Source organism: Urocitellus parryii (assembly GCF_045843805.1).
Source record: "Urocitellus parryii isolate mUroPar1 chromosome 13 unlocalized genomic scaffold, mUroPar1.hap1 SUPER_13_unloc_15, whole genome shotgun sequence".
Taxonomy (NCBI): domain Eukaryota; kingdom Metazoa; phylum Chordata; class Mammalia; order Rodentia; family Sciuridae; genus Urocitellus; species Urocitellus parryii.
Genome location: NW_027551767.1, coordinates 442,526 through 451,895, shown reverse-complemented (window position 1 = coordinate 451,895; position 9,370 = coordinate 442,526). Strand labels below are relative to the sequence as shown.

Here is a 9,370-nt window from a genome sequence, read left to right as displayed (position 1 = left end):
GGCAGTTTGAACTATCATGTCATTACTTATATAGCCTATCTTTGTGGTTCAATAAAGTGAATAAAGTAATCACCAAATCTCAATTTTTCTCTGGAAGGGGAGAGCTGGATCAAGTGTGCAGTGTTCCAACATTTTCTGAGGAACTGGCTTTTATCTCACCTCTCTTAGAGCACTGATGGGACCCAGCATATTCTAGATGCATGAGGGCCACTCAGAGTATAGCCAAAGGATGGACTATTTTGTAGTCATCTGCCAGAGCCCCTCTCCTGGTCAGCACAAATTAATCAATGAGAATCCCAGAACCTGGCTCATCTCTGTGATGAAGAGAAAAGAAAGAAACATATGCCAAACAGTCATAACTGGCTTCAATCTCACCATTTTCAGAGGATGAATGAGACCTGGTATAATCTAAATGTCTGTGTGCCTTTGAGACCTCAAAGGAATCCTGGTGTGCTGCTGCATCAGAAAACCAGTGGTACCGCAGACTGGAACCAAAAGCAGCAGAAATCTGTGAATTCATGAAAGAAAGAAAGAAAGAAGGAAAAAAGAAGGAAGGAAGGAAGGAAGGAAGGAAGGAAGGAAGGAAGGAAGGAGGGAGGGAGGGAGGGAGGGAGGGAGAGAGAGAGAGAGAGAGCGCGCGCAAAGATCAAAAGAAACAGGCAAATCCCCTAACTGGGAATTTACACAACTAAATCCATCCAAGACACATACACAGAGAGTTTGAAAGGTACGCGGCAGCGCTTCCCATTGAGGGTCTTATTCTATACAAATCCTGTTCCTAAAGACTGGAAAACGTGTATTTTTTTTTTCTAATGTGCAGGTACTAACACTAAGAGACAAGGAAAATGAACAAATAGAAAAACTTGCCTCTCCAAAAGAATAAGATGAGACTTTTAGACCCCAATTTTACTAACATGTAATATATGAATTACCTGGCAAAGTACTCAAAATAAACTTGGGAGAAAAAAACATGAACAAAATGAAAAATTTAGCAGATACATAAAAAGAGCCAAAAGAAGTCTTGACCATAAAGAAAACAGTAACTAAAATGAAAAATTTAATATAGAAATCAGTCTATATCAAAATATCATACTAGATCAAGCAGAAGAATCACTGAATTTAAAGATAAATCATTTGAAATTAGCCACTCAATGGCATAAAAAGAAAACAAAAAGTGAAAAAAATGAAGAAACTTGGTAACTTATAGGACACTATTGAGTAGACCAGTATAAATAATTTTGAATGTCCAAGAAAGAAAAGACAGAGCCAAAAGCTTACTCAAAAAAATAATGGGAAAAAACTTCTGAAATTTGAAAAAAATGAAGAAATATCTATATTTAGGAATCCAAATAAGAAGAACCCAAAGAATTCCACAGTGAGAGACACTATAATTGAACTGAATTGTGAAATATCAGACATAAAGAGAACTGTGAGAGCAGCCAGGGAAAAGTGACAGATCACATTACAGGGGAACTTCCCTGAGACAGTCAATGAATTTTTCAGCAGAAACTTTGCATACAAAAAGGCAGTGGAATATTTTCCAAATGCAGAAAGGTAAACCTGCCAACCAAGAATATAATACCTGACAAAATTGTCCTTTAAAATTGAAGAGGACATAAAGAGACCAGTCTTACAAGAAACATTAAAGAGAATTCTTCAAGTTGAAACAAACCAAAGCTATCTAACACTATCTATGCATACATAAGTATAAAACTTGCTGTTAGAGGTAAATGTATAGAAAAATACAGAATAATGTAACACTGTGACAGTACTGTGGAAATTGCTTTTCAATGCTAGTATAAAAGTTAAAGACAAAATTTTAAAACAATTTTATAAAATATGTGTATGGTTACCCAGTACAAAATGATGTAAATTATGATGTTAATAATATAAAGTTCCATGGAGAGGGGTAATAATGTAGTTTTTTTTCTTTTGTTTGTTTTTGGGGGATGATTGAACTCAGGGGCACTCAACCACTGAGCCACATCTCCAGCCCTTTTCTGTATTTTATTTAGAGAGAAGGTCTCACTGAGTTGCTTAGCACCTTGCTTTTTGCTGAGATTGGCTTTGAACTCATGATCCTCCTGCCTCAGCCTCCTGAAATGCTAGGATTACAGGCATGCACCACCATGCCCAGCAATAATGTAGTTTTTATATGCAAATGGGGTTATTATTATCTTGAAACAGACAGTTATAACTATATAATGTTTTAGGTAAGTTTGATTGTAATCACAATTAAGATATGTAAAATAAAGAAATAAATCAAAGCATATCACTATAAAAATCAACAAAATATAAAAGAAAATAGTATAAAAAAACAGGAACAAAAGATTTATAAAATTGGCAGCAAACCTTTAACAAAATGCTAGTAATGTATTTCTGTGGCACAATAAAAAATAAATATTTGGTATTTGTACCTGATTCCTGACACATAGCTCCCATAACTCTAAATCTCCAAAGGTCAAAGTGCCTTCTGTATGCTCAAGAGAAGACTGATGACTGAATGCTACCTCTATATACTTTTTAAATGGGAGCTGTTGCCAGAAAGACCAAAGAATCATTAGAGGCATGGAAATTTTCACTGCATTACAAGTCCCAGAAGGCAAAAAAGGATGAAGATTGAACTTAATCACCAAGGGCTAATGGATTACTCTATCTACCTGTGTCACAAAGTATTCATAAAAATCACTAAACAAAAGGGTTTGGAGAACATGCAAGCATCCATGTGATAGGAGTGTGGTATGTCCCAAACCATGATGTTTAGGACTCTTCCCTAATTTGTCCTTTTACCTCATTTGGCTACTTATTAGAAGCTTTTAAAATAAGCTGGTTATAGCAAGTAAAGGGTTTTCCAGAGTTTTGTAAGCTATTGTAGCAAATTAGTGAACCTGACCTGGGAGTATTGTGATAACTCTGTAGGCAACTCTTGACAAAAGTGTGGGTAACCCAGAGACCTGATACTTGCAAATGTCATCTTAAGAAAGGACAATCTTGTAAGGCTATTCCTTAAGAGTGTGGAGTATGACACTAATTCAGGGTACTGAGTACCAGAATTGCTCTGAACTGTAGGACACACAACTGGTGTCCAAAAGTTGGAGAAATGGTGTTAGAAAAGGCAACATAAATTTGGCATCAGAAAGAAAAATACCACACATGATTGGAGTCAGAAATGTTGTAGCAAAAATATTCACCATCCTCATTAATGATTACTTTACTATGAAAAAATTAAATTCCTCAACCAAAAGACACAGGAGTGGTTGAACAGATGAAAAAATCAAGATCCACCTATGTGTTGTCTACAAGAGTTTCAGGTTTACATATAAGGACAAATACAGACTGAGTTAAGTAATTCAACAAAATAGTCCATGCAAATTATAACCAAAATACAGCAAGGATGGCTAAACATGTCAGAAAAAATGAATTTTGAGTCAAAAACTATTACAAGAGACAAAATTTTAATAACATCAAAGGATAATAAAAGGATCAATTCACCAGAAAAATACCATAATTATAAAAACAAATGAACTAACATCAAAGAACCTAAATATATAAAGCAAACATTGCAGAACTGAAGCAATTCAATGATAGTAGGATACTTCAATGCCCAACTTCCAATAAAGAATAGAACATCCACATAGAAAATCAATAAATAAACAGCATAGTTGAACAACAAGGTAGACCAAATAGATATAAACAGAACATTCTACTCAAGCACACATGAAACTTTCTCCAAGGTAGATCACATGCCAGGTCACAAAACAAGTCATAACCAATTTAAGAAGACTGAACTCACAAAAGTTCTTTTCTGATCACCATGGAACCTGGAATTCAATAGGTGAAGGAAGACTGAAAAATTCACAAATATGTAAAAATTAAACAATATGCTTTTTTTCTATTTTTTGTTTATTTATTTATTGGTGCTATTGTTAGAATTCAAGGCACCATTTATGTAAGGCAAACACTTCACTACTAAGCTACATCCCCAGAATTTTTTTTTTTAATTTTAATTTTGAGACAGGGCCTTGCTAAGTTTCCCAAGCTGGCCTTGATCTTCTGATCCTCCTGCTTCAGCCTGAGGAACGAGAATTAAAAGACCATGCTGCCACTCCTGGCTGTAATCAACACTCTCTGGAACAATTTGGTGTGTCAAAGAAGACATTTAGGGGAATTAGAAAATATCATTGGATAAATGAAAAGGAGAACACTCTGTGCCAAAACTTATGGAATAGAGCATAACAATATGTGCCCACTCTGAAGATAAAGGAAGATCTGAAACAAAAATCTAACTTTATACCTCAAAGATCTAGACAAAGGAACAAAGCCCACCCACCTCATCAAAGAAAGAAAATCATAAAGATTAGAAGAGTATTTAATGAAATAGAGAAGAAAAAAATTAATAAAATTGAGTTGGATTTTTGGAAAAATTGAGGAATTCACAAAGTTTTAGCCACACACGAGCAAAAGGAGATTGAAATAAATAAAATCAGATATGAAAAAAAAGATATTACAACTAATGACACACAAATAAAAAGGATCCTAAGAGACTGATAAGACCAATTCAATGCCAACCAATTGGAGAGCATAAAAGAAATGTATAAATTCTCACAAAGATATAACCTATTAATATCAAGTAATGAAGAAAAAGACAATCTTAATAGACTTGTAGCTAGAATAATAAAAATGCTGAATTGGTGACCAAAAAATCTCCTACTAAAGAATATTTAAAGAATTTGGGGCTGGGATTGTGGCTCAGCAGTAGAGCTCTCGCTTAGCATGTGCAAGGCCTGGGGTTCAATCCTCAGCCCCTCGTAAAAATAAATAAATAAAATAAAGCTATTGTGTCCATGTACAACTAAAAAATAAATATTAAAAGAAGAATATTTAAAGAATTTAAAAATATTTAAAGAATTGAAGCCAACCCTTATCAAACTCTTCTAAAAAAAATAGAAGAGAACATTTCCAAACTTATGCTGAGACTATCAAAATTAAAGAAGATTTAAAAAGCAAAACCACAAAACAATATTTGTGATGAACATAGAAGCAAAAATCTATATCAAAATACCAGAGAACTGAATTCAACAACACAATTAAAGGGATAATACATCATAACTAAGTGGGATTTATTCTTGGAATACAAGAGTGGGTCAATATATGAAAATCAATTAATGTGATTAACTAAATAAACAGAACAAAGGACTAAAAATCACTTGATTATCCTAATAGATGCAGAGAAGGAATCTGAGAAAATTCAACACCATTTCAAGATAAAAACTCCAACAACTAAGAATAAAAGGATATTACCTCCACATAATAAAAGCCATCTATGGAAAGCTAATATGTTCAATGGTGAAAAAATAAAAAGTTTTTCCTTGAAGATCAAGAACAAATAAAGGGAGTTTTCCCCAGCCCCTAGGGGGCAGTGCTGCAGATACCAGTCCTGGTCTCTTGGCAGCAGCACCAGGTTACTATGGGTTTCTTGCACTTCTGCTTCCCAACCCTCAGGATGGTGCAGGCATCTGGGGAGATATGGATAACTCCTGTTGTGAGGAAGGCACAGGCAAGGAGGAGAGGGTTTTTGTACTTCGCCTATGGCAGCAACTTAATGATGGAAATGATCTACCTCTAAAACTCCTTGGCCACGTTCTTGGCCTGCCTGCAGAATTTCAAGGTTGACTTTGGCAATTTCCAAGGCAAAACCAGTCAGAGGTGGCATGGAGGCAAGAAGGCATTAAAAGTGGAATGTATGTTTTAACAGAAGTGAAAGTTTCAACTCAAGAAAGGAAAGAACCTATCAGAACTATCTAATGACAAATTATGACCACACTTCCCCATCCCAACTATATAAAAAGGTTATTTGCATGGGTACAAAAGAAAACAGTTTGCCACTGGAGTATTAAGAGAGCCTAAAAGAAATAGAAACAACCAGGTGTAGTGGCACATGCTGGTAATCCCAGTGGCTCTGGAGACTGATGGCAAGTTCAAAGCCAGCCTCAGCAAAAGCAAGGCACTAAGCAACTCAGTGAGACCCTCTCTGTAAATTAAAAAATACAAAATAGGGCTGGGGATGTGGCTCAAGTTAAGTGCTCCTGAGTTAAATCCCCAGTATCCACCCCCCCCCAAAAAAAGGCAATAGAACCAAATAACTATAAAGGAAAGGTCTCAGAAGACTTTATTATCAAAAAGGGGGAACAAGAGCTCTTTAGAACATAACAAAATATATCTAAGAATAAAGAAAATTCTATGTACTAATATAAAATATTTTTAACATTTAAGAACAGGGATCTGTGATATCTCCATGTTTAATCTGTTTTCAACAATATTCTGAAGGGGAACCTCACTTTAGTGAGGTAAATTGCTCTGCTGCCTGGGCTTTTTTTTTTTTTTAATTAGTGTAATAAGAGTAATCAAACTACTGACATAATTGATAATAAAAATAATAAAATTTTGGGAACTGGAAAGAAAAGAATAAAGCCAGCTGCCCACTCTTACTATTTGTAGTCAACATCTTAATAAAAACAATAGACAGCAATTAGGCAAGATAAAGAAATAAAATGCATCCGAGTTGGAAAGTAAGAAGTAAAATTATTTCTTTTGCAGATGACATTTTAGAAACAAAAACACTAATATTTTAAAAATTGGAATTAATGAAAAAAATCAGTAAAGTTGCAGGATAAAAAAAACGACACAAAATTCTGTTGTGTTTCTAAGGAAATTGCATTAGTCAGCTTTCTGACACTGTGACAAAATACCAGAGATAATCAACTCATAAGAAAGAATGATTTATTTTGGCTCACAGTTGCAGAGGTTTCAGTATGTGGTTGCTTGGCTCTGTTGTTTTGGGCCTATAGTGAGAAAGTACGTCATGGTTGAAGCACATGATGAAGGAGATCTGTTCACCTGATGGCAGCTGGGAAGCAAAGACTCCCACGTTTATTGTACCGTTACTCACATTAGCCAAAATGCATAAACAATATAAACATCCATTGGTGGATTAGTGGATATAAAATACACACATACACACACACAATGAAATATCATTCAACCTTTAAAAAGGAAATCCTGCTATTTGCAGAAACATAGATGAACCAGGGGAACCATATGCTAAGTGAATTAAGCCATTTGCAGAATGACAAATATTGCATGATTTCACTTACATCGGGTATTTAAACAGTCAAACTCATAGAAGCAGGGAATAGAATGGTAGTTACTAGGGTCTGAGAGCAAACAAAAATGGAGGGTTGCCATGTAACTCATGTAAAATTTCAGTTACTAAAGATAAATAAGTTCTAGAGATCTGCTTTACAACATTGGGCCTAGTTAATGTTATTGCACACTCACAATTTTTTAAGAAAGTATACTCATGTTGAGTGTTCTTATCACCACAAAAAGTCTATTAAAAGCTGTTATATGATAATACTTCGTGATTTTGTAACTTGCATCCATTTCACACATAAATATTAAATTCACACATAAAAATTATATCAAACATAAACAAAAAATTATACCAAACATATAAAAGTTTGTATGATTTTTACCTTTAGAAGAAGTATATTTTAAAACTGAATCAATGAAACAAATTGAATCTCTCTTCTCTATTAACCACACATTACTTTTTTACCATGAAGAGTTATCTCTGGTTTGTGTTTCTTGGACAAATCAATGATATCCACTCCATTATAAAAGAGATTTTCAAAACACCCAGTGGACACTCTTATGTGGCAACACCATTGATACTCCATGTCCAAGAATCCCTCCAAAGCTGATATAAAAAAGAAAAAAAAGATATAAATAATATTGTTTAATTATTTTCTGATTATCTGCCCCAAATATTAATGATATATAGATACTATGATAAGTGTCTTCAAATTTGCTTTGCATATTATATTGTCATATTAATGCCAAATGAAGTTTTAAGATGCAGATTTATAATTTTATTCATTAAAGAGAGACTCAATCCCCTTATTACAATTTCTAGACATATGAGTCTTCTAATATTTAGATGAGAATATTGTATCATTATTTCCATGGTGATCTGTATAATAGCTTATCCACTGTATCATTGCTAAAGAAAAGGAGAACAGTAAAACTCCATGTCCCTGAATGCCCCCTTTCTTTTTTTAATTATTTTTTTGTAGCTGTAGATGCACAGCATGCCTTTATTTTATTTATTTTTGTATGTGGAGCTAAGGATCAAACCCAGTGCCTCACACATGCTAGGCAAGTGCACTGCCACTGAGCCCCAGCCCCAGCCCTGATTGCCCCCTTTCTGTTCCCAAAAACCTTGCCAAGTTAAGGAAACACTGAGAGCAAGCCTGGACCGGAAAGTCCACATATGCATTATCTTAAAGGACCTGGGCTTCCTCTTACGCACAATGGAAACCAGAGCTAGTTGGTGCTACCTGTAGAAAGCTACTTTCTTACATGTACATCAGGGCAATTGCTCCTTAGGATGCTGGTCAGACAAGCTAAGGAATTGGCTAACACTGATGATGTCACTGCTTCCACAGTCTAAGGCTGAGGGCACCATGGAAAGGATATGTGACAACAGTCCAGCTGGCAACTACTGAACAAAGTGGTGAATATAACAAAGTGGTGAACAAAAGTAAGAATATAACTAGTCAAATTCAAATGAAGTTCTCTAGCTTATTGAATAGCAATATAGTAATGAAACCCTGATAATGAAGAATTAAACGATTTCCCATTTTAGCAGTACATATTCCTAAGTATGTCATTGATGGCATTAAGAATAACTAAGGCTTACCTTGCAGTTAGCCAACAAGGACATGTTTGTTCTATACATGATTTTGCCAAGATTATTTTGGTCAAAAGGATTTTACCCTCATCCTCCCTGTTGCCACTATGGTTCTGCAATAGTTAAATGATTAAAGCATCAGAATCTTCTGGAGCATTTGCTGCACACAGATTGCTGAAATGGGGCCCTGAATTTCCCACTGAACAGGTCTGAGGTAGAAGCTGAGAATCTGCATTTCAAACAAATTCCTTCCTGGTGTCCCTGTGCTTGAGCTGGTGTCCATACTTTGACAGCCGCAGCTTTAAACCACCAAAATTACATTTCTTGGAAGATTCTCCTCAGGCAAAATGGAGTAGAGAAAATTTTATTGGTAACTGAGACACAAAATAATGGTTTTAAAACTCTTTTGTCCTAATGCTTTGAGTTATTTCCTAATGTGGTATCTAACACTATCTAGAACAATTAACCATGTGCTAATCACTTATATATCTGATAAGGCAAATCTAAAATGTATGTTGACAGATATTTCTAAGCTTACTGGGCGATCAAAGTAGCAGAGAGACACCTGGCAAACTGGGTGTAACAAAAGTACTTAGTCACAGCGACCCCTGCAGCAGC

The 9,370-nt window shown here is 35.1% G+C and overlaps 1 pseudogene; it reads left to right on the top strand.

Moving 5' to 3' along the window:
• Nucleotides 1-5,526: 5,526 nt before the first annotated feature.
• Nucleotides 5,527-6,210, top strand: LOC144251383 (gamma-glutamylcyclotransferase pseudogene; annotated as a pseudogene).
• The last annotated feature ends 3,160 nt before the right edge of the window (nt 6,211-9,370 follow it).